Below are 26808 nucleotides of genomic sequence, written 5' to 3' on the forward strand. Positions count from 1 at the left end.
TGAGAGAGACAAGTTAGATACTGAGCAGGGACTGAAAGTTATACTTTTTCCATATTCTTTTCTATTGAGGCTTTTAATCTGTGTATTCATTCTTTTAAAATTTATTTATTAGTTTATACTTTTAAGTGAAAAGGGTGTGGGGATGGGGGAGAGTATACTGTTGTCCTTTCTACATTATAGGGTAACTGTAAGACTCAAATAGAAAACGTAATGGCTGGGCACAGTGGCTCAGGCCTGTAATCCCAGCATCTTGGGAGGCCGAGGTGGGTCGATCACTTGAGGTCAGGATTTCAAGATCAGCCTGGCCAACATGGTGAAACCCTGTCTTTACTAAAAATACGAAAGTTAGCTGGGCATGGTGGTGCACACCTGTAGTGCCAGCCACTCGAGTGGCTGAGGCAGGAAAATCGCTTGAACCTAGGAAGTGGAGGTTGCATTGAGCCAAGATTGTGCCACTGCACTCCAGCCTGGGTGATGAAGTGAGACTCTGTGTCTCCAAAAAAAAAAAGGGCAAGAAAACATGAAGGGCTTTTTAAAAATCTAAAGTTAATTTGAATTTGCAGTATTTTACAGTATCTACTGTTTATGGAAAATACTAGGGGAAATGAATATAAAATTTAAGACTTAAATGTTTCCGTTCCTTAAGGTTCTGAATCTTCTCTCATTTTATACTTTGTTACTCTGTGATCTTTTTTATTTAATTACCATCCAAATATGATGGTTCTCAAATCTGTGTCTCTAATCCAGAGTTTTCCCTTGAACTTTCGTTCCTATTCTATACATGTAATTGCCTGCTGGATGAAGATGATCTACAGGTCCTTCAAATATAATATGTTTAAAAGTGAATTCATGTTTTCCCTTTTATCATCTTTCTAACCTGCTGGAGCTGGAACCCTGATGTTGTCGATCTTTAACACTTACCCCTCATCTGAGCAGTGCTGGGTTCTGTTGACTTTACCTTCTTACTCTTTTTTTGATTCCATTTACTTCTCTCAATTTCTATAGCAGCTAGAAATATTATGAAGAGTTAGGGCCTAGAGGCAACTGTGTAGATTAGAATCCCAGCTCTACTGTTTACATCTCAGTGTCCTTATCTTTAGAAATAGAGTTATACAAGCCAACAATTGCAGTCTTGGGCATTTGTTCCAGAGAAACTGAAACTTACATTCATATAAAAATCTGTGTGAATTCTCATAGCATCTTTATTCCTAATAGCCAAAAACTGGAAACATAAATGTTCATCAACAGGTTAAATAGACTATAGTGCCTCTGTATCATGGACTGCTATGCAGCAATAAAAAGGAGTGGATTGTTTGATATGTAACAACTTGAATGGGTCTCAAGTGAAAAAAATCTGAAAATTGCATATTCCATGATTCCATTTATATAACATTCTTGAAATACTAAAAATAAAGAGATGGAGAACAGATTCGTGGTTGCCATGGTTTAGTTATCAAGGAGAGGGGAGTGGGTGGGACTACAAGAGTGTCTTGGTGACAGAACAGTTCTGTATCTTGATTGTGGTGGTAATTACATGAGTCTACATATGTGATAAAATTGCATAGAGCTATACACACACATATACATGAGTGCTTGTAAAACTGGTTAGATCTGAATAAACTTTGTAGACTGTAACAATGTTAATTTCCTGGTCTTGATATTTTACTGTAGTTATTCAAGGTGTTCCCATTGAGGGAAAATGGGCAAAGGGTACATGAGACCTGCTGGCAATTTTTTTGCAACTTCCTGTGAGTCTATAATTTCAAAATTAAAAGTTTTTAAGAAGAGTTGTTAGGATTAAATGAGCAGATACACAGAATATTTTTATTATAGTACTTGGTGCATAATAAATATTAGCTGCTATTAATAGTAATAGCAGCAGCAGCAGTAGTAGTTGTTCAGGCCTCTAACCTCTCACTGGGCCTCTCACTAGGACCATTTCAACAGTTGCCATATATATATAAATTATATATAAAAATCTAATTAATATATTTAATAATTATTATCATATTTGGAGACAAGGTCTCACTCTGTTGTCCAGGCTGGAGTGCAGTGGTATGATTACAGCTCACTGCAGCCTCTACCTCCTGAACTCAGATGATCTTCCCATCTCTGCCTCTTGAGTAGCTGGGATCACAGGTGCTTGCTACCACACCTGCAGGGTAGTTGGCAAGCTGGAGACTCAGGAGAGCTGATGGTATAGTTCCAGTCAGACACAGTCCAAATGCCTGAGAACCAGAGATAACATAGTAGCAGTCACTCAGGCTTGAGACTCTGAAGAGCTAATGTTTCAGTTTGAGTTTGAAGGCAGGAGAAAGTCAAGTCCTTAGGCAGAAGAAACTTGACTCTCTCTACTTGGGGGAGGCTTAGCCTTTTTGTCTATTCAGGCTTTCCACTGATTAAATGACATCCACCCACATTAGGAAGGGCAATCTGCTTTACTCAGTCTATAGATTTAAATGTTAATCTCATATGGAAACACCTAGAAAAATGTTTAGCTAAATATCTGGGCAGATGAGATTGGAAACATTTTTATCCCCGGTAGAATGGAAGCTCTCTGACCAGAGAAAAGTGTCATGACATACTGGTAAGAAACAAATGTAATTTGATATGAAAATTTCTGTGATTTCTCTTTTTTTCTTGAGATGGAATCTGGCCCTGTTTCCCAGGCTGGAGTGCAGTGGTGCGATCTCGGATTACTGCAGCCTCTACCTCCCAGGTTCAAGTGATTCTCATGCTTCAGCTTCCTGGGTAGCTGGGACTACAGGCATACACCATGACGCCTGGCTAATTTTTGTATTTTTAGTAGAGGCGGGGTTTCACCATGTTGGCCAGGGTGGTCTCCTGACCTCAAGTGATCCGCTCGCCTTGGCTTCCCAAAGTACTAGAATTACAGGCGTGAGCCATCGCGCCTGGCCTAGTATCTGTGATTTCTATTGGTGACCAAATCATAAAAATATTATGGTTGTTTGTTTTATTGTTTTGCCTATACTCACAATCTAATGACATTATACATTTTAGTTAGAGATTGGTAAAAAGAGTGATACAATTTTCTTCTTATCAAAGTTTATGAGTTTTATTATAGATCCCTGGGGGTCTGTGGACCCTATGTTGAGAACTGCTGTGTGAACAGGAAGGAGAGGGCTTTGAATTGATGCAGGGTTGTATGCTATGCAAAAGCTTCATAGAGGAGGCAACTGTTGGTCTGAGTGTTGGAAGAAGGGGAGGGCAGTTAGGATAGAGTGTAGTTGAAAGGCATTCCAGAGAGGAGTGCAGCATAAGAACATGTGTGAGGTGTGAGATAGCCTGGCATATTGTGAAATTGTAGATCAACATTGATGAGGGGAAGTCTGTGTTGAGCCAGGGTATAATTTCTATTCTTGCTGACAAGACCATTTTGTTCATGTGTCTCTTGAGCAAATACTGGTTACAAAGGCCATTTAGCCAAACCAATAGATCCATATCTTTGGTCTCTTCAGGTATAGTGAACAAAGAGATACTGTTTGAAGTTCTGCCTACTGGGAGTTCTTTTTCTCCTGTCCTGTAGGGCTACTTCTCTCTAAGGTCAATGCCAGCATATTGTATGCACCCATGTGTAAACCGGCCTAAGTTTTTTTTTTTTCTTCTTTCATTTGATCCTAGGGAACTCTACAGGGCCATAGATTAAGGAAGAGTTGATTAGTAGAAGTAAGTGCCATGGGTGTCTGAGCCATTTGTTCTTTTAGCTTACTTGTGCTTTTGGAGCCTCCTATAACCTCATTACAACCATTGTAGTCAGGATTAGTTGGTTATGTAGTGGTACAACCAACCTTCAAATAAAGGCTTAAAATGTGAAAAAGAGATTTATTTCTTCTCATGTAAAATCTTCTGCAAGTTGGGTGATTCCAGGCAGCTGTTCTTCATTTGATGGGTCAGCATTGCGTATCTATATTTATCTCTGCTTCTATTACCATAGTGACAAGAGAAGAACAGGCTGGAGAATTGCATACTGGCACATAAATGTTTCTACAGAAATGATTTCTGCTCTTTGGTAAAAAAAAGTCATAAGGTCACATTTAACTTAAAGAGGATAGAAAAATATAGTCCTCCCATGTTCCCTTGAAAGTTCACATCTGACACACAATATCACTTCCATTTAATGATGGAATGCCGCCAGCACGTATAGCTTTGTGGCTTGGTGGATTGGAACACTCACTTCTTGAGAGTATGTTGGGTCACATGGTCAGTCACTGCTGGGGCTCAAAAGTCAGGCAAGGAGCTATTCTCAAAAGAAGAGTAGTCATCTGCAGAGAGGGCATAACTCTCTTCAGAAGCAGTAGTTCTCATCCAGGGGGACACTTGACAATGTTTAGAGACATTTTGTTGGTCACAATTCAGGGCAGTGCTATTGGCATCTAGTAGGAAGAGGGCAGGGGTGCTGCTAAACATCCTATCATGTAAAAGCCATTCACAATGTCAAGGGTGACTAAAATGCCAATAGTGCCAAGGTTAAGAAATCCTGCTTTAGATGGACTTCTGTGCCTTGTTGTGATTCTCCTATTAGGGCCTACTGGTAGCTTTATACAGCTACTTTATCATCTACCACAGACACTGAATACCATGAATTTGCTGGATCTTAAGGCCCAAATGGCAGAACATTTTTTTTTTTTTTTGAGACGGAGTTTCTCTCTTGTTACCCAGACTGGAGTGCAATGGTGTGGTCTCTGCTCACCACAAGCTCCGCCTCCCGGGTTCAAGGAATTCTCCTGCCTCTGCTTCCCAAGTAGCTGGGATTACAGGCATGTGCCACCACACCTGGCTAATTTTGTATTTTCAGTAGACACGGGGTTTCTCCATGTTGGTCAGGCTGCTCTCCAACTCCCAACCTCAGGTGATCCGCCCACCTCGGCCTCCCAAAGTGCTGGGATTACAGGCGTGAGCCACTGCGCCCGGCCGGCAGAACATCTTGTAGTGCCACCTTGACCTCTTGCCTTCTCATGTCCTAGGCCCCATTTAAAACTGGCAGCTATTAATGAATTATTCAGGAAATGGGCAGAGCATCACACTAAATATGGTTTATGTTATTTCTAGAATTTAAAGAGTTCCACTGTGCATTGTGCTTCTTTATTTTATTTTATTTTATTTTAGTTTTAGAGATAGGGTCTTTCTCTGTTGCCCAAGCTGGTCTCGAACTACTGGCCTCAAGTAATCCTCCACATCAGCCACCTGAGTAGTTAGGATTACAGGCATAAGCCACTGCTTCCAGCACTATGCTTCTTTCTAAGTGGTGGCGGCAGACTGAGCTATGATAACTTGTCCTTCATTTTATTTTATTTTATTTTTTAGAGACAGGGTTTTACTCTGTCACCCATGCTGGGGTGCAGTGGCATGATCGTAGCTCACTGTAACCTCAAACTCTGGGCTCAAGTGTTCCTCTCACCTCAGTCCCTGGAGTAGCTGGAGCTATAGGTGCACACTACCATGGCCGGTTAATTTTTGTATTTTTTATAGAGACAGGGTTTTGCCATGTTGCCTAGACTGGTCTGAAACTCCTGGGCTCAAATGATCTGCCTTCCTTGGCCTCCCAAAGTGCTGGGATTACAGGTGTGAGCTCCTACACCTAGCTTAGAGTTTTAGTGGTTTTTTTTTTCCCTCTCTTGTTACCCAGGCTGGAGTGCAATGGTGCGATCTCGGCTCACCATGAGTTTTAGTTTTATTTTTTTTATTTTTTATTTTTTTTGAGACGGAGTCTCGCTCTGTCGCCCAGGCTGGAGTGCAGTGGCTGGATCTCAGCTCACTGCAAGCTCCGCCTCCCAGGTTTATGCCATTCTCCTGCCTCAGCCTCCCAAGTAGCTGGGACTACAGGCGCCCGCTACCTCGCCCAGCTAGGTTTTGTATTTTTTTAGTAGAGACGGGGTTTCTCCGTGTTAGCCAGGCTGGTCTCGATCTCCTGACCTCGTGATCCGCCCGTCTCGGCCTCCCAAAGTGCTGGGATTACAGGCTTGAGCCACTGCGCCCAGCCTGAGTTTTAGTTTTATAAGATGAAAAGAGTATGGTGATGGTTGGACAACATTATGAATGTATTTAATACCACTGAAATGTACATTAAAAATGGTTAAGATGGTAAATTTTTTGTTAAGTGTGTTTTACCACAATAAAAAAAATTGGGAAAAAACACAAAAGAATAAAAGATGCCAATATTTCAAATATTTTTGCCTTTAGGAAGAACTTATTATGAACTGTGTCAGTTAATTAAGTAAAGTTTAAACCAACTGCTTTAAACATTTATTTATTCAGTATTTGAAAGGTTTATTCTAAAATTCAACATAGGCCAGGTGCAGTGGCTCATGCCTATAATCCCAGCACTTTGGGAGGCCAAGTCAGGAGGATTGCTTGATGCCCAGAGTTCAAGACCAGCCTGGGCAACACAGCAAGAACTCATCTCTGAAAATTAAAATTAAAATAAAAAAATTCAACATATTTTCTGGGAATCTATTTTTCTACTTTAATTTTGTGCCTACATACCTAAACAGGTTGTATATCCAACATGTTTTAGGTTCTTCAGAGTTGGATACTACTTTTATGGGGAAAATATTTTTTACTTGAAATACAAGGAATAGATCCTTTCCCCTCTCCACCCCTATGTCACTTAAATGAGAGTGAATTGTATTTAAGATATGCCCAAGCTTTAGCACCCATAATCTAGTCTTTAAAGTATTATTTCCTACTGAAAGGAGTTCCTTGGAGAAATGTGTGGTTCTAGGCCGAAGGCAGGATTTGTGCAAGGTAAGGCTGGAACTTCTTGTCCTAGCAGGAAGCTAGGAAGTTATCTTCATTAACTAGGTTTATGTCAAAAGGGCTTAGGAGCTTTGTAGAGGGTCCTTCAAGACCATTCCCACATTTCATGATTTCCAAGATTGACTCTCAGGACTCAACATTTTATTCACAGTTATAGTTTATTACAATGAGATGATACAAGGCAAATCAGCAAAGCAAAAGGCAAATGGAATGAAGTCTGGAAGAAACCAAGCTCAAGCTTGCAAGAATCCTCTCCCAGTAGAGTTGCAAAAGATGCCATTAATTTTCCAGTAGTGACTTGTGTGCAGAGCCTCAGGTTAGCACCTAATGAGATTTTAAGGGCTTCTCAGACTATTCCTGAGTATGCATATAGCTCTGAGTACACATCCCTTTGCATAAATATGACCTTCTGGATTCCCGGGAAGTTGTTGGAGCTTTTCAGAGTCCTTTATGGACATCTCATTCCCCAGCTTCTCTTTTCTGGGTTTTTTGTTTGTTTTTGAGGTAGGGTCTCACTCTGTTGCCCAGGCTGGAGGGCAGTAGTGTGATCTCGGCTCACCGCAACTTCCCGCTTCCGGGTTCAAGCAATTCTCCTGCCTCAGCCTCCCGAATAGCTGGGACTATAGGTGTGTGCCACCATGTCCAGCTAATTTTTATATTTTTAGTAGAGGTGGGGTTTCACCACGTTGGCCAGACTGGTCTCGAACTCCTGATCACAAGTGATCCACCCGCCTTGGCCTCCCAAAGTGCTGGGATTACAGGCATGAGCCACCGTGCCTGGCTCCCAGCTTTTCTTTTTAGGCTTTTTGACTTGCCTGTTGTTTGCCCTAACTGTATCCACTGCCTTAGGCAGCCAGGATATTAAATTACTGCTCCTGTTTTAGACAAATACCCCTAGGGAAAAGACTTTGCACTGGTTGATCTTCAAGTCAAATTAAAGAAGTCCTTGCAAATGGGGTCTGTATTAGTCCATTTTCACACTGCTGATAAAGACATACCCGAGACTGGGAAGAAAAATAGGTTTAATGGATTTACAGTTCCTCATGACTGGGGAAGCCTCACAATCATGGCAGAAAGCAAGGAGAAGCAAGTCACATCTTACATGGATGGCAGCAGGCAAAGGGAGAGCTTGTGCAGGGAAACTCCCATTTTTAAAACCATCAGATCTCATGAGATTCATTCATGAGAACAGTGGAGGAATGATCCATCCCATAATTTAATCATCTCCCATGACACATGGGAATTGTGGGAGTTAGAATTCAAGATGAGATTTGGGTGGGGACATAGCCGAACCATATCAGGGTCTTCCAGGAACTATCAGACGGGTCAAATAATTAGTTTTTCAGGAACGAGGCTTTGAAGGCATTGCAGACCAGTCTGTCACCTTTAGTGGCTGCCCGTCTGCTGTCTCTTAGTGTGATTGTGGGCTATTTGTTTTCAAGGCTACTGTGGAGCTGGGGAGGTGAAATGGGAATAGGGCAAGTTAAAACTCCTTGAAGGCTGGGCACAGTGGGTACATCCTGTAGTCTCAGCTACTTAGAGATTCAGCTACTTTTCTTGAATAAACACTTCCCAGATTGCGTTAACCTTTTGCCTAATTTCCAAAGTTCTGAAAAAGTTCATTCTGATACTTTTTACCAGTGTCTTGTTGCTTTTATGGAGGAGAGGATTTTCTGAGGTCATTACTCTGCCATGACCCCAATAACACTTAGGTGAATAGGGATCTTTTCTTGCTTCCCTGTACATCTAGTGACTACCTGCTTTGTCTAGCCACTGAAATAGGGACTGTGGATTTAGTGGTGAATAAGAAGACAACCTCCTGCAGTAGGAGAAAATAGGCAGTAAACAAGTACTAGTAAATGTGGAGAATAGTAAAGCAGATCATGGGATAGAGAGTGATTGTGATTGGTGATGAGTAGTGGGTTTTTTTTTTTTTTTTTTTGGATTGAGCAGAGACCTGGATGAAGTAAGAAGGAAACCAATGTGTGCAGCTGGGCAGCAAAGGGAATAGAAGCACAAAGCCTCTTAGGCAAGAACGAGTTTGGCATGTTCAAGAAACATTAAGAAAGCCCATGTAGCTAGAGCAGGCAGATATCCAAAAAAGGACGAAGATAATTGACATCACTAAATTTATATGGATAATTTAAAAGTATTGATATCCAGGACCTATAAGTGGACAACTATGATTTTTATTAGATCACTGTTTTCATTACCTTCTTCAGTAGGCTAACTCCCCTGCAGCCTGGGGACCAGGAAGGGATGCTGCATTGAGTTCTAATGCTAATACAAACCTGTGTCATTTTGAACTAAGAGCTGGTTTCTAGTTCCTGGCATTGAGTGTCTCTCAGAATGTCTTGGTAGGCACTCAGTTAATAAGATCTGTTTTGAGAATTACAGTGATGAACACTTTTTAATGTCCTTTATAGTAGATTTATGAATGATTTTCGACTCCCCTCTTTAACATATGTATTTGTTACCTTTTATTGTGTAGCCCCAAAATTTAATAGCTTAACATGACAACTATTTTATTTGCTGACAATTCTATGGGTCGGTGGCACGATCTTGTCTCACTGCAACCTCTGCCTCCTGGGTTCAAATGATTCTCCTACTTCAGCCTCCTGAGTAGCTGGGATTACAGGTGCCCACCACCATGCCTGGCTATTTTTTTTGTATTTTTAGTAGAGACAGGGTTTCACCATGTTAGGATGGTCTTGATCTCCTGACCTCATGATTCACCTGCCTCGGCCTCCCAAACTGCTGGGATTACAGGCATGAGCCACCGCGCCTGGCTTGGGCAGTTCTTTTTTTGATCTTCCCTGAGATTACTCATGTCATTTCACTGGGACTGTTATTTAAGATGGCTTCACTCACACATTTGTTGGGTAGTGCTGGCTGTTGGCTGGCCTATGTCTATTCATTAGGCTAGCTCTGGCTTCTTCACATGGCTGCTAGATTTTAAAAGTAGAAAGAAGGGCAAACTCCAGTGTGCAAGCACTTTTCAAACCTTTGCATTACATGGGATAGTTTTGCATTCCTATAAATGTTTTCGAGCTCTGCTCTGGGATGCAGTTACATTTATTTGAAAATAGTTCCAGATTTTGATTTTACAGATCATCTGCGGTCAGGAGTTTGAGACCAGCCTGGCCAATATGGTGAAACCCTGTCTCTACTAAAAATACAAACATTAGCTGGGCATGGTGGCGGGCACCTATAATCCCAGCTACTTGGGTGGCCCAGGCTGGAGAATTACTTGAACTCAGGAGGCGGAGGTTGCAGTGACTGGAGATCGTGCTATTATACTCCAGCCTGGTTGACAAGAGCGAAATTCTGTCTCAAAAAAAAAAAAAAAAAAAAAAAAAAAAAAACCAAACCCACACACACAAAAAAAAAGATTTTAAGATTTAATAGAGAGTACTGGATCTGTGTTCGCTGTAGGGCTAGTAAGTCCCCATTACTTAGGAAGAACTCTTATGTGTACTTGACCCCATCCTCAATGGAATTGGTGAGAAGTGGCACTATTTCTGGCCCAGTGTAAGTTCTGGACACTGCTACCTCTAATCTGGTGCTTCTTTTCCTGGCTTCTGGTAGTTTCCTCACACATACAGTGTGCTGATCAGCTTTCGTTTTACTACTAGAGAGGGATCCTTTGCAGATCTCCAGGGTTTGTTCTCAGTACAGCTCTCCACGTTACCCTGCCCTCTAACACTTTGGTCTACCTGTACTCTTAGCTCTGCCTCCTTAACTCAGAGAGTCTACCAGTTTTCACTTGCCTTTCTCTTCCTTACCCTGCATCCTGGAAAGTCTTAAGGAAGGAAGTTGAGGCAACTTCATTGTTCTTCATTGTCTACGTCCAGTGTCATGAAAACTTGTGTTTCATGTATTTTCTTTCTTTCTTTTTTCTTTTTCTTTTGAGATAGAGTCTTACTCTGTTGCCTAGGCTGCAGTGCAATGGCACAGTCACTTCTCACTGCAGCCTTCACCTCCCAGGTTCAAGCGTTCCTCCCACCTCAGCCTCCTGAATAGCTGGGACTACAGGCATGTGCCACCATGCCCGGCTAATTTAAAAAATTTTTTTTGCAGAAACGAGGTTTCACTGTGTTGGCCAGGCTGGTCTCAAACTCCTGGGCTCAGTCTGTCCTCCTGCCTTGGCCTCCCAGAGTGCTGGGATAACAAGTGTAAGCCACTGTGACCTACCTTTGTTTCATATTTTCTTTCGTGTTTTTTTTTTCCCCTACTCCTGTTGCCCAGGCTGTAGTGCAGTGGCATGATCTCGGCTCACTGCAGCCTCGCCTCCCCGGCTCATGTGATTCTCCTGCCTCCGCCTCCTGAGTAGCTGGGACTACAGGTGCATACCACTGTGCTGGGCTAGTTTTTGTAGTTTTAGTGGAGATGGGGTTTCACCGTGTTGCACAAATTAGTCTCGAACTCCTGAGTTCAAGTGGTCCACCCTCCTTGCCCTCCTTGCCCTAGGATTACAGGCATGACCCACCATGCCCAGCCTTCTTCCATGTCTTAAATTCAGGCGAGAAGGTAAATTCACTTTCTGTCACTCTATCTTGTTGAGAAATGGAAGGCCCTTCGCTCCTCACACTTTTCTCCTTCTCTAGTATTAGGCTTATGATTGAGGATTGGGGTATTCTCTGTGGTCTTGGACCAATCTCAGTTTTGGGCTGGTTTTTGTGCCAGGACCTTACAGTTTTCCTGCCCCCACCCCACACAATGACAGACTAGGCAATACATATGCTTAATACTAAGGGAATGATTAATTGAGGGAGAACTGATATCTTTATGAGTCTTCCCAACTCATGAACATGGTATATCCTCCGCTTTATTTAAACTGTCTTTATTTTCTCTTGAAAATGTTTTCTTGTTTTCATTGTAGAAGTCTTATACATCTTTTGTTAGATTTATTTCTAGTCTTATTTTTTTAATGCTGTTGTAAGATGCATTTTTAAAAATTTGTGTTTGGTTTATAGAAACACAATTTTTTTTTGTATTAATTAACCTTATATTCAGAAACTGAGTCTTGCTCTGTCCCCCAGGCCGGAGTGCAGTGGTGCGATCTCGGCTCACTGCAACCTCTGCCTCCTGGGTTCGAGTGATTCTCCTGCCTCAGCCTCCCAAATAACTGTGATTACAGGCACCTACCACCACACTTGGCTAATTTTTGTATTTTTAGTAGAGATGGGTTTTCACCATGTTGGCCAGGCTGGTCTCGAACTCCTGACCTTAAGTGATCTGCCTGCCTCAGCCTCCCAAAGTACTGGGATTATAGGCGTGGGCCACTGCACCTGGCTATTTATTATACTGGTTCTTAAAAATAGTTAGGAAGTCTTTATTCTTATTTTTTTTTTTTTCCTTTTTCGAGACAGGGTATCACACAGGCTGGAGTGCAGTGGCGCCATCTTGGCTCACTGTAACCTCTGCCTACCGTTTCAAGAGAGTCTCCCTCCTCCGCATATTTATTATTTTCTATTCTCGGGATGACTTTTATCATCTTGGTGTGGTTTCTCCCGTAACTGGAATAATTCACTGGTGAAAACATCTTTACTTGAGATTTTCTTTAAGGAAAGATTTTTAATAATACATTCCATTTCTTTATTTGCTTTGGGGCTGTTTGGATATTCTGTTTTTTTCAGCATTAGTAATTTATATTTTTAAGAAATGTGTCCATTTTATACTGACATGGTTTTCTCTTTGTTTTGTTTTGGGGGGATTTTTTTTTTTTTTGAGACAGGGTCTCACTTTGTTGCCCAGGCTGGAGTGCCGTGGCACAGTTACGGCTCACTGCAGCCTTAAACTCATGGGCTCAAGCAATCCTCCCACCTCATAGCCTCTTAAGTAGCTGGAACCACAGGTGTGCGTCACCACACCCAGCTTATTTTTTAAATTTTTGTAGAGATTTCTTCTTTGACCTATAGATAATTTGGGAATGTAATTTTAGGCCAGGTGCAGTGGCTCATGCCTGTAATGTCAGCACTTTGGAAGGCCGAGGTGGGTGGATCACAAGGTCAGAGGATTGAGACCACCCTGGCCAATGTGGTGAAACCCTGTCTCTACTAAAAAAAAAAAAAAAAAGCCGAGGGTGGTGGCAAGCACCTGTAATCTCAGCTACTTTGGGCGCTGAGGCAGGAGATTCGTTTGAACCCAGGAGGCGGAGGTTGCAGTGAGTAAAGATCGCGCCACTGCACTCCAGCCTGGGAGACAGAGCGAGACTCTGTCTCAAAAAAGAAGAAGAGAATTCAAATTGTGTTGTTGCTAGGTACAGTGTTCTGTATTAGTCATTTTGGTTGTTTGTTAATTGCACCATTCACATCTTACTGAGTTTTGGTTGCCTTTTCTGTCAGTTTGCTGAGAGAGATGTGGGTCTCCAACTATTATTATGGCTTTGTCTTTTTCTCCTTTTAATTCTGCAAATTTTTGCTTTGTGTGTTTTTCTTTTTTTTTTTTTAAGACAGAGTCTTGCTCTGTTGCCAAGGTGGGAGTGCAGTGGTATGATCGTGGCTCACTGCAGCCTTGACCTCCTGGGCTCAAGTGATCCTCCCAACCTCCCAAGTAGCTGGGACTACAGGCATATACCACCACACGCTGGTTTTGTTTGTTTGTTTGTTTGTTTTCTAGATAATGGATTTCGCCATGGTGCCCAGATTGGTCTTGAACTCCTGAGCTCAAGCTTCCCAAAGTGCTGTAATCATAGGCTTGAGCCCCCACGCCCTGCTGCTTTATGCATTTTGAGATTACTGGGTACATATAAGTTTATGATTGTGGTACCTTCCTGTTGGATTGATCCCTTCATTAATATTACTTTAATCTCTAATAATCATTCTTGCCATATATTCTAAATCTTTCTCTGAAATTAGTGTGTCTTTTTTAAGGACGTGCTTCTTTGTTTAATCCAGTCTGACAAAATTTGTCTTTTACTAGAAGAATTTTTTCTATATCGGGTTATCCACTCTTTTGGCCTCCCTGGGTCATAGTGGAAGCAGAAGAATTGTCTTGGGCCACACATAAAATACACTAACACTAATGATAGCTGATGAGCTAAAAAAAAAAAAAAAAAAAACCTCATTATGTTTTAAGAAAGTTTACGAATTTGTGTTGGGCCACATTCAAAGCCCGCCCTGGGCTGTGAGTTGGACAAGCTTGGTCTATATACTGTAATATAATTATTAATATAGTTGGGTTTATATGTATAATCTTACTGTCATTTGCTATTTGGCCCATCTGTTTTGTTTTGTTTTTTAATTTCTTGCTTGCTTTTAGATTAAATGTTATATTTTCCTTCTAACTTGTTTTATATATATATAATTTTATTGTAATGGTTATCCTAAAAATTACAACTTCCTTCTTTAACTTTTACAGTATAATACAAACTATTACTATTACTAGTGTCACACAACTGCTAAAAATCTTAGAACCTTTAAACCTTACAAGGCATTTCAGTTACTGTTTTGAACTGTCACTGTTAACATTTCCTTACACTATTTACCCTGATATATATATTTTTATGCCCCAGAACTGAGCAGATGATATTATTTATTCCTACGTTTCCATGTTTATGATTTAGGATAATTTCCTTCTGCCTGAATAATTCCTTTTAAGTCTCTTTTCGTGCAGGCTTGTAGGTGAGAATCTTTTTTTTTTGCAAATTTTTAAATTTCACCTTTATTTTTGAAGGATACTTTTGCTGGGCATAGTATTCTAGATTGGCAGTTGTTTTCTCTTTGGCCCTTTAACAGTGTTATTCTATTATATTCTGACTTCTGTTGTTTCTGTTGAGAAATTTGTGAGTCTTACTATTTTGCAAAGAGCAACTCTTTTTTTTCCTATGGCTGCTTTTATGATTTTTTCCCCCCTTACTTCTTCCCTTCCTTCCCTAGTTTATGGCATCCTAGGTAGAATTTCCTTTTAATATATCCTGCTTGGTGTTGGCAAAGCATTCTGAATCTCTAGATTGATTTCTTTCATCAGTTTTTGAAAACTCCCAGTTATTCTTTGTTAGAATATTACATTTATCAATTTCTCTTCTTTTCTAGGACTTCTGTTTTTTATATATATATATGAGAAATGTGACACACACACACACACACACATTAGACATTGTGAGTGTGTGTCACATTTCTCTTAAACTTCTCCCTCTCCTTTCACTTCTTTCCCTTTCCCCTTCCTCTGTCTTCCATTCTTTTCTCTTTATGCTTCGGTTTGGGTATTTTTTATTGTTTTGTCTTCTAGTTAACTCATCCTGTTTTCCACTGTGTCTCATTTGCTTTAAGATCAATATATTAAATTCTTCAGATTATGAGACTGATGTGCTGCCGGCTATGCTGAGAGGGCTCTATATTGAGTTCTTAATTTCATATATTGTGTTTTTCGGTTCTAGAGTGCTTATTTAATTATTTTTGTAGTTCCTAATCCTTTAGTGAAATGTTGCATCTTCAGCAGTTTTGTACATTTCCCCTTCTGTTTTCTGTTAATCAGGATTACTTTAAATAATTGTCCTTGCGTCTTAACTTCATTTTAAAAATGTCTGTGAGTCTGATTCTCTTGTCTAGTTTTCTCCTAATTATTGGTCTTTTTTTTATCCCTTTGTATTTTAGTAATTTTAAATTGTGTGCCAGACTTTGTATATGAAAGAACCATAGAGGCGCTATATACAGTATTCCCAGTAGGGATCACATTTTTCTCTGTTGCACAAATTGGTAAGGACCTAATTACCTTCAACCAGACAGGGATTGAGCTATTTTAGGGTTGTCTTAAAGTTTAATAAAACTCATTGTTCTTATCATTTGGCCTTTTTGTTTGTTACTTTTTAAACTGAGAGTCTACTGAGTATCTATCTCTTTGGCCCCGGAAGACTATGGGAGATTTGTCTCTGTAGAGGTTTCCCACATAGCCATTCTGCCTACAGACTGCTTCAAAATTTTGGCAATTGTCTTGGTGGTTGTGGTTCAAAATTCCCAAGGTACACCCTATTTCCATGATATCAAGTGCCCCTTCTTAAAGTACTACCAGTCTCTTTTGTGTCTTTCCAGAAATACTTCCTTAATCCTGTTCAAGTTCTTCCCTCCACTGCAGAACCTTCTTATAAAACAAAACTCACATGTGAAAGCCCAGTATATGAGGTAAAGTGTCAGCTGCTATAGTGGAGTAGGGAATCCTGACACATCTTCAGTTAATATAATTCGAAGAGAATTTTATCACAGTATTCTTTGTATCAAAGAAAGGAGAGCATAATGTAGTCAGCAAACACATGAAAATAGTTATTACTTTCTAAGAAAAGTCTCCATTTTAGCAATTTGAAAATGATTCTGACAATCTTTTAATGTGTTTTACTGCCAAAATTCAGCATAATAGCATTTTTTCTGTTCTTCTCTAAAAAAGGTAAGTTTTCAGTTATGTGAAACTCAACCAAAATAATTTTGTAGCTTATGATACTTATTATTTAAGCTTGGTTTTATACTGCATATTATGATTTTAATGAGGGTATTTTTAAAATGATTGTGTGTTTTGTGTGTGTGTGTGTATGAGAGAGAGAGAAAGAAAATCACTATAACATGTTTCAAAAGAGTCATATAATTTTGCCTGGAAGGGACTTAATATTACAGATAATGCAAGTGAGGCTCGAGATAATTTAAGTAATCTACTCAAGGTCTTACAGATAATTAATGGCAAATTTGAAATTAAAATTCAGACTTTCTGTCTTCAAAATAATGCGTTTTAATTAGGTTTGATAAAGATATACAAGTATGCTAGTTGTTACAGAAATTTTTGGATCTATAATTATTTCTTAAAATTAGATAAGCTATATTGTAAATGCCTATCAAAACTGTTCTTTGTATTACATTCTTGAGACTATTTCCTCAATATTTCAGTTTTCTATTTGTATTTTTTATAGAACTGGAAAATATTTAACTCTTAACAAATGAATTCCCCACTTGAACTCTGCCGAATTCCTGTGCCACCTCCTCCTTTAGAAAACTGATCTTAATACAGGTAAAATTAAGACTTTAACTTTTTAAAGGATAAAGAATAAATTTTCTATATCATTAGACATGTTAGCATTTTTGGTAACCTTTGCTGGATAGCTTCTATTTATTAAGCAGTTTTACTTAACATAATGACATGTTAATTATTGCCTTTGAATTCTATTTTGAAAGTTTTCCCTTTTATAAATGTGTTTTAAAAAACCTTTCTGTTATCTAAACTTTATTGAAGAATTGAATTTACTCAGCATAACTGTATTATCTGGCTACATCTAGATCAATGCCATCCAATAGAACTTCTTTGATGATGGCTATATTCTATATCTTTGCAGTCCAATATAGGACACTGTAGCCACAAGTAGCTTCCTATGTTAGACAGTGCAACTCTGGGCTTTTCCTTAGGAAATTTGGTGATTATGCTAACAGTATGTCTTAAATGCCTAAGTTTTAGACTTACACCTTGAAATATCTTCATAGTTGTTGATCAAGTTTGAAAATTAGCAGTAGCAAAACCATCACTGGCTATTTCATATGTTGTCCTGATAATTGTATAGCTTGGTTTATCCCATAATTTTGATCCACAAGAAACCTTTGAGAGCACTTACCACAGTTCGTTTTGCTCACTGTTGTATCTTTAACATTTTACTTGGTACCTAGCATGTAATTGGTATTCACAGTGCATATTAGTTGAAAGAATGGATGAATAATCTCTGTACTTTACGGGAAAAAAATGCCTCCTAAATTGTTCAAAAATTAAATGATTATATTGATAATATTTCTATAATAATAATAGTAGCAAGCATCCATTGAAGACTTATGTTGTACAGTCACTGTTCTAAGTAAGACCTTACGTGTGTTGATTTATTAAATCTTTAAAAATAAACCTTTGTTATAGGTACGTATTCTCATTTTATACGTGAGGAATTTGAAGACAGAGATTAGTTAAGTAACTTTCCCAAGGACACATATTATTGTACTTAGAGACCTTGGACAAATACTGTGAGTTTTCTTCCCGGCAAGTAGTTCTTTACCTTCTTCAGATCACATTCCAGCAGCTTATTATTTTGTTCATTATGTTGTAGTTAGGGCTTGCTAATAAAGGTTGCCATTACCATCTCTGGTACAGTGGTGCACACATGTAATCCCAGCTCTAATCCCAAGGCGGGAGGATTGCTTGGGGCCAGGAGTTCAAAACCAGCCTGGGCAACATAGCAAGAACTCATCTCCAAATAATGGTAGTACTATTAATAATAAAAAGGTCGTCATTGTCATAGTTATCAAAAAGATAGTCATTTTCTGTGATAGCCTCTTAGTTTTACATTCTGGAACTAAGGCAGTATGGATCTGAATTAAGCTGCATGCTGGAATATCAGCTTGAGTTCTTTTAAGTATAGTTTTTACCAGGTGATGGGATAGATGTAATATACAGTAGAAGAAATGATCTTCAGAATTTTATATTGTATGATTAGATAAACCGAAAGCTTGCAGGGCCAGGCACCGTAGCATATGCTGTAATCCTAGCTATTCAGGAGGCTGAGGTGGGAGGATTGTTTGAGCCCAGGAGTTCAAGACCAGCTGGGGCAAGATAGCAAGACCCCTATCTCAAAAAATAAAAGATACCTTGTAGTCTATTTATAGCTGTGCTCTGTAGATATCTCTATGTACTAATAGTGCTGTGCCTAGTTAGAAAATACATGTTTGGCCAGGCGGATGGCTCACACCTGTAATCTTAGCACTTTGGGAGGCCGAGGCGGGTGGATCATGACGTCAGGAGATTGAGATCATCCTGGCTAACACAGTGAAACCCCGTCTCTACTAAAAATACAAAAAATTACCAGGGCTTGGTGGCGGGCGCCTGTAGTCCCGGCTACTCAGGAGGCTGAGGCAGGAGAATGGCGTGAACCTGGGAGGTGGAGCTTGCAGTGAGCTGAGATCACACCACTGCACTCTAGCCTAGGTGACAGAGCAAGACTCTGTCTCAAAAAAAAAAAAAAGGAAAATATATGTTTACAGAATTTCTCTGTAACCAGTACTATTGTTTTTCAAATGAAGATACTAAAATCTATGTTTAGGATTTTAGAGTTAGAAAATAACTATTGTAGGAAACTGAAGCACTGAAGCCCAAAGGGTTTAAATGAGTTGTCTGAGGACATATAAACAGTATGGTTCATTGACTATATATATATGTATATATTTTTTTATTTTAAGTACCTCTCTTACATCCAGAAATCATAGTATGTTTGTTAGCTTTGAATGCATAGTAGTGAGCAATGCAGAAATGTACCCTGTTCTCTTGGAATTTACAATCCAGTGGGGAGATGGATAATCAATAAGTAATGAGGTCTGATAAACAAATTACAAAACGCAAAGTTCTAGGCAGGAAATAAAGATTGTGTTGGAATGGAAAATACTGGGGAATGGAAAAAGAGCTGCTCTTTACGTAAAGTGGTTCGGAAAGGCTGCTGAGACTTACAAGATCAGAAGGAGCCAGCCACTTAAATAGCAGGAGCAGGACAGCATTCCAGGCTGGAACAGCCTGCACAGATGTGCTGGAGGTAAGGTGCACGTAAAGCTATAGAGAAATTGAAAGGAGAGTATGGCCAGAACATAGAAAGCTGTGGGAGAGTAGTATGAACCATAAGATAGGGGCCAGATTACATAGTGCCTTTTTCAATCATAGATTTCAAAATTATACCATTAGATTCAAATCTGAGTTCTGCCACTTAAACTGTGTTACCTTGTGTAGGTCACACAGCCATTTACACTTTAATTTTCTTATCTATTAGATGAGAATAACAAGCTACTTCATAGTACATAATATCATGAAGATTATATAATGCTTATAGCAAACACTTATGTAATGTTTATCTTGTGATAAGAACTGTTCTAAGAATACAAAAACTATATGAAGTAGGTACCACTATTATTCCCAGTTTTGAAATGAGAGAAATGAGGGACAGAGGGTTTGAGTATAGCTAGTAAGAGGGTACAAGGGTTTAAACATAGCTAATAAGTGACCTTAACCTTCGGCAACCTTGCTATAGAGTTTGTGATCAAACTGTGATCCTCAGGATCCTTTAAGGGGGTCCATGGGGTCAAAACTATTTTTCATATTAATATAAAGATAGTATTTGCCATCTTCACTGTCATTCTGTCATAAATATACAGTGAAGTTTTTCTGCAACAGATTGAATGCAGAAGCAGTTATGAGGCTGGGCATGGTGGCTCACGCCTGTAATCACAGCGATTTGGGATCGCTGGAGTTCAGGAGTCTGAGACCAGCCTGGTCAACATGGCGAAACCCCATCTCTACTAAAAATAAAAAAATTAGCTGGATATGGTGGTGCGTGCCTGTGATCCCAGCTACTTGGAGGCTGAGGCAGGAGAATTGCTTGAATCCGGGAGGTGGAGGTTGCAGTGAGCTGAGATTGTGCCACTGCACTCCAGCCTGGGCAACAAGAGACTGTGTCTCTAAAAAACGAACAAACAAAAAACCAATTATGAGATTCACAAAAAAAAGAACAACAACATCAAAACGCTATTCTGAATTTGCTTTTGTTTTAGAAGAATGTAATTTTCACTTTAAAATGTTAACATGTAATAGGCTTATTTTTAAATTAATTAATAAATGAACATTTTTAGTGAAAGAAATTCTGAAACCAAAAAAAGCTGAGAACTGGTGCTGTACACCACTAAATTCTGCCACCTGTTATTAAATCAAATAAAATATAGGAAACACCTGGTATCATGTTTATACTTAATAGGCTCACTGGTAACTTATTTCCTCACTTTTAAGACACATTTTTTCCACATTTTGATATTTTTAGAAATCAAGGTGTGACTTGTCTGAAGAAACTTTTCAGCAGCCAGCCAAGTAAATTGTGAAGTAGTAGTAGTCATTTATACTTGGTATTTCTAGAATTTAGCTTTGTGTATTCTTTTATTCAGTTATTTCAGTTGATATTAGTGGCACCACATGGGGTTGAAATATTAATTGGATTTGTGTCCCTAATTGTTTAAAATGTCTGCTATATATCACTGTAAGATACAGCTTTGAAATGAACAGTTATCTCAGTAGAAGATTGCCTGACATATGTCAGTTAATTCAAAGACAACAAAATTGCCAAATCATTCAGTCTCTTATATCAAACCTTGGCAAGGTTGGTGTTACTAATTCATGCATCTGGGACAACATCTACTTGTCAGAAATTTCTGGACGATACATGAAGAAGGTATTTAACTTCCATTTGGTATTTAGTTTTCCAAGTAAAATAAGTTTAAGTTAAACTTATTTTAAACTTAGTTAGTTTCCAAGTTTAACTAAGAAAACAGAAATCTCAAGTTTTGTTATGGCCAGAAATAACACTGTCAGTGCTGAAGGTGCTCAAAATCAACAGATGATTGAATGCCTGCTATATGCCTGTCATTTGGGATACAGTGCCTGTCTCTGTAAAGTACGGATTTTAGTAGAAAAGACAGACATTAAGTAAACAAATAAATGATAATTACAGATTGTGCTAAATGCTATGAAGAAAATGGGCAGAGTAATGAGGTTGGAGGGAGGAGGAAGGTAGGGGTAGCTGATTAAAGTATATAGGGAAAGATTCTCTAAGGAGGTAATACATGAACTGAGTCTGCTCCAGCCATGTATAGAGCTGGGAGAAAATGCCAGGTGGCAGGTACAAAGACCAAAGGTGGCCAGAAACATAAAGGGTAAGTTTTAAAAAGTGGCATGTGATTATATGAGGGACCTTATACTCTTGTCTTAGTTAAGCTTTTTGTTTTCTTTTTCATAAAATATTATTTTGTATTTTCTTTTAAAGTACTTACTAAATTACTGTCTTAAAACTAGTAGTAGTTTTATAGAGTTGGGAAATATGATGTGTTATGATTATAATTATTATTAATACCACTATATTTCTCTATTTAAAGGTATTTCATTTTTAGTCATTTTTTAAATGGTATGGGTGGAAACAATAGAGGTTGAATGTGCTGAATTTGTGGTTATAGGAAAGATCAAATAGGAATTTAAAATAGTAATTTGGCCTGGAGATGATACTTTTTTTGTTTTTGTTTTTTTAAAACCAGAGGATGGTCATCAGGATTACTTGGGGGGGCTTTTCCAAAATAAATATTCTGGATCCTATATCAGACAGGGATTCTGATAAAAGTACATATCAAAAGATTTGTGTTGCTTTTTAAAAAGTGTTTGACTTGGCTGGGTGCAGTAGCTAATGTTTGTAATTTCAGCACTTTGAGAGGCTGAAATGGGAAGATTGCTTGAGCCCAGAAGTGAAACCAGTCTGGGCAACATAGGAAAACCCTTTCTCTATACAATAAAAAAAATTAGGCCGGGCGTGGTGGCTTACACCTGTAATTCCAGCACTTTGGGAGGCCGAAGCGGGCGGCTCACGAGGTCAGGAGATCGAGACCATCCTGGCTAACACGGTGAAACACCGTCTCTACTAAAAATACAAAACAAATTAGCTGGGCATGGTGATGGGCGCCTGTAGTCCCAGCTGCTTAGGAGGCTGAGGCAGGAGAATGGTGCGAACCCGGGAGGCGGAGCTTGCAGTGAGCCAAGATTGCACGACTACACTCTAGCCTGGGCGACAGAGCAAGACTCCCTCTCAAAAAATAAAATAAAATAGCCAAGCATGGTGGCACATGCATAGTACCAGCTACTTAGGGGGCTGAGGTGTGAAGATTGCTTGAGCCTGGAAGGTCAAGGCTGTGAGGCTGCAGTGAGCCCTGATTGTGTCACTGTACTCCAGGCTGGGAGACAGATCTCATCTCACACACACACAAAAAATCTTTCTTTTTGACTTCTAAAGGCAGTTTATGTTCTTTAGAGAACATTTGAAAAAAAAAATTGATTAATTGTAGTTTTTTTCTTGCCCTTTTCAGTAAAGTAGTAGTATACCTTAAAAAAAAAAATTCCTTGTAGTTAGCTAAAAGATGACTTGTTTATACATTTCTCCTAAAACACAGACATCTTGATTTAAACCATTTTCAGTGTTTTAAATGATTATAATTATCTAAAAAGCTTTTAATTTTGATGTTTAAAAAATGTTTTTGTAGCCTGGACAACATAGTGAGACCCTGTCTCTACAAAAAACAAAATTATAAAAAATTAGCCAGGTGTGGTGGTATATGTGTATAATCTCAGCTACTCAGGAGGCTGAGGCGGGAGGATCGCTTGAGCCAAGGAGTTTGAGACTACAGTGAGCTATGATTGCACCACTGCAGTCCAGCCAAGGTGACAGAGACCTGTCTCTAAAAAAATAATGTTTTCATAATTTTTGTGTAACAATAACTAGTTAGAAAAGATAATGGAAGTGAATCCCAATCGTAATTGCATCAAAATATAAAAATCACCTAAGAATTAATTGGAAATTGTGTTGACCTCCATGAAGAAAATACAAAATTTATACTAAGACATAGAGGATTTTTAAGAAAGAGCAGTGCTATGCTCCTCTGTGGAATAACTCAGTATTGTGAAGATGTCATTTGGAATTAATTTATACATTCTCCTGAGGATAGGATGTGGGGAAGGAATTTATTATCAAAAGTCTAATATTCATGTGCAAGAATAAGGCAGGCAATAATGATGAAATATATTTTTAGAAAAAATGAATTAGGATAAGGCGGATTGATCACTTGAAGCCAGGAGTTTGAGACCAGCTTGGGCAACATGGTGAAACCCCATCTCTACCAAAAATACAAAAAATTAGCTGGGCATGGTGGCACACACCTGTAACCCAGATACTCGGAAGGCTGAGGCAGGAGAATCGCTTGAACCCGGGAGGTGGAGGTTGCAATGAGCCGAGATCGTGCCACTATATTCCAGCCTGGGCAACAGAGTGAGACTCTGTCTCAAAAAATAAATAAAATAAAATAAAATAAAATAAAATAAAATGATAGTAAATAAATGATTGCAGTCCTTGTGCAAAACTAGTGGGAAATGTAGCTGGGAAATAGTTTCAAATATATGTAAGACTTTAGTAGTATTTCAAGTCTCTGCAAAAACAGAAACAAGAAAAGGCATACAAACAATGTATTAGAACAATTGGAAGAAAAAATTGTTAGATTTTAATCTCATATCATATTCTAAAATAACTTCCAGATTGTTTAAAGAGTAAACCATGAATGTGGTTTTTAATTTTAGAAGAGTGAAGCCTTAACTAAGCAAGCAAGGTGATTTTTTTTTTTTTTTTTTTTTTTTGAGACAAAGTTTTGCTCTTGTTGCCCATGCTAGAGTGCAATGGCACTATCTTGGCTCACCACAACCTCTGCTCCCCAGGTTGAAGTGATTCTTCTGCCTCAGCATCCCAAGTAGCTGGGATTACAGGCATGCGCCACCACACCTATTTAATTTTGTATTTTTAGTAGAGATGGGGTTTCTCCATGTTGGTGAGGCTGGTCTCGAACTTCCAACCTCAGGTGATCTGCCTGCGTTGGCCTCCCAAAATGCTGGGGTTATAGGTATGAGTCACCATGCCTGGCTGATTTTTAAAATACAGTAATATATATTGTGATTTCTTTTTTGTTATAGGGTATTCTGATTCCAATTTTCATTGTGCTAGTTTTAAAAGTCTTATATATTAATACATGCAGTCAAACTGATGGTTTTTTATTTAGATTAATTGAGGTTTCTATGCTATGGTAGTAGCTTTATAAACAGAGCAGGAAGAAATTATTCTGTACACGTAACAGCCATATGCTTCTTAAAAATCTGAAAGATTATAGTTTTGAGAGTAGATTTGAATATGCTATCAATAATGTTTGTATCTTATAACCTTAAATTTTCAAGTACAATTTTTAGAATTTATACTATGGAAGAGAACAACACAAATGCACAAATATGTACAAGGGTGTTGATTGCAACAAGTTTTTGGTAATATAAGAAAATTGAAAACAGTCCGTGTCCATCAGTAAGTTATTGAACAGGTAAGGTTTGTGCTTACAGTTCTGTGGCTGTTAAAAAGAATGAGATAAGCTGGGCACAGTGGCTCACACCTCTAATCCCAGCACTTTAGGAGGCCAATGTAGGCAGATCACCTGAGGTCAGGAGTTTGAGACCAGACTGGCCAACGTGGTGAAATCCCATCTCTACTGAAAATACAAAAATTAGCTGGGTTTGGTGGCGCACATCTGTAATCCCAGCTACTCACGAGGTTGAGGCAGGAGAATCCCTTGAACCCAGGAGTCGGAGGATGTAGTGAGCCGGGATCTTGCTGCTGTGCTTCAGTCTGGGCGATAGGGTGAGACTCCAACTCAAAAAAAAAAAAAAAAAAAAAAAAAAGTTCTAGAATATATATATGTGTGTGTGTGTGTATATATATATCCAATATAACCATTCTCTAGGCTGGCTGTTCACTCAGATGGTAGTTTCTTTTGCTGTGCAGAAGCTCTTTAGTTTAATTAGATCCCATTTGTCAATTTTGACTTTTGTTGCCATTGCTTTTGGTGTTTTAGTCATGAATTCCTTACCCATGCCTATATCCTGAATGGTATTGCCTAGGTTTTCTTCCAGGGTTTTTATGGTTTTAGGTCTAACATCTAAATCTTTATATTTTTTTATTTATTTTTTTTTTTGAGATGGAGTCTCTCTCTGTCGCCCAGGCTGGAGTGCAGTGGTGCGATCTTGGCTCACTGCAACCTACGCCTCCCGGGTTCACGCCATTCTCTTGCCTCAGCCTCACGAATAGCTGGGACTACAGGCACCTGCCACCACGCCCAGCTAATTTTTTGTATTTTTAGTAGAGATGGGGTTTCACCGTGTTAGCCAGGATGGTCTCAATCTCCTGACCTCGTGATCCACCCACCTTGGCCTCCCAAAGTGCTGGGATTACAGGCGTGAGCAATCGTGCCCGGTGATATATTTTTAACAAATGTAAAAAGCACACTGTAGAACACTATATATGATGTGAACACATGACTATTTAAATAACATATATTTACATACATATATGTTATAAATATATATATAAATACAGATCTGGAAGAATGGTTGACAGTGTTTGTGGATGGAATAGGTGGTTGGGCTAAGTTCCATTTTTTTTTTTTTACAGGCATCTATGATATTTTAAAATTATTTAAAAATTTAATGTCAACTAAATATGTATTTATAGCTAGATATTTTTGTAAAACTATAGAGGTAATAGTTGAGATACAGAGCAGGTATGGCCTTTTATTTTTCCAGTAAAAAAAACAAAGGTCAGTAATTTAATAACTAGCAATAAAGATAAGGGAGTTGTTTAAGGTTCCAATTTTGTGTATTTTGGGAAGTATGTCCTTTTTGTCACCACTACAATGAAATTTCTGAACTTTTTTTTTTTTTTTTGAGACAGGGTCTCACTGTGTTGCTCAGACTGGAGTACACTGGCATGGTCATAGCTCACTGCAGCCTTGAACTCTTGAGATCAAGCATTCCTCCCACCTCAGCCTCCTTAGTAGCTAGGACTACAGGTGTGCATGACTACATCCAGCTAATATTTTTTATATGTACTTTAAGGTCTAGGGTACATGTGCACAACGTGCAGGTTTTTTACATAGGTATATATGTGCCACGTTGGTTTGCTGCACCCATTAACTCCTCATTTACATTAGGTATTTCTCCTAGTGCTATCCCTTCCCGCTCCCCCCACCTCATGACAGGCCCCGGTATGTGATGTTCCTCGCCCTGTGTCCAAGTCTTGTCATTGTTCAAGTCCCACCTATGAATGAGAACATGTGGTGTTTGGTTTTCCGTCCTCTTTTTTTTTTTTTTGAGACGGAGTCTCGCTCTTTCTCCCGGGCTGGAGTGCAGTGGCTGGATCTCAGCTCACTGAAAGCTCCGCCTCCCAGGTTCACGCCATTCTCCTGCCTCAGCCTCGGGAGTAGCTGGGACTACAGGCGCCCGCCACCTCGCCCGGCTAGTTTTTTTTTGTATTTTTTAGTAGAGACAGGGTTTCACCGTGTTAGCCAGGATGGTCTCGATCTCCTGACCTCGTGATCCACCCGTCTCGGCCTCCCAAAGTGCTGGGATTACAGGCTTGAGCCACCG

At 39.2% G+C, this 26808-nt stretch overlaps 1 protein-coding gene across 5 annotated transcripts in view; it reads left to right on the forward strand.

Annotated features, from left to right (window-relative positions):
- Positions 1-26808, forward strand: part of HYCC2 (hyccin PI4KA lipid kinase complex subunit 2) — an 84736-nt gene that overhangs the window by 5358 nt on the left and 52570 nt on the right. For all 5 annotated transcript variants that reach the window (XM_017876003.1, XM_017875975.1, XM_017875993.1 and 2 more), the window contains exon 2: positions 16673-16770. The gene's annotated coding sequence lies outside the window, so the exon portion shown is untranslated. The remainder of the gene's footprint in view (positions 1-16672; positions 16771-26808) is intronic.

The sequence above is a fragment of the Rhinopithecus bieti genome, unplaced genomic scaffold, assembly GCF_001698545.2.
Source record: "Rhinopithecus bieti isolate Rb0 unplaced genomic scaffold, ASM169854v2 scaffold_980, whole genome shotgun sequence".
NCBI classification, from domain to species: domain Eukaryota; kingdom Metazoa; phylum Chordata; class Mammalia; order Primates; family Cercopithecidae; genus Rhinopithecus; species Rhinopithecus bieti.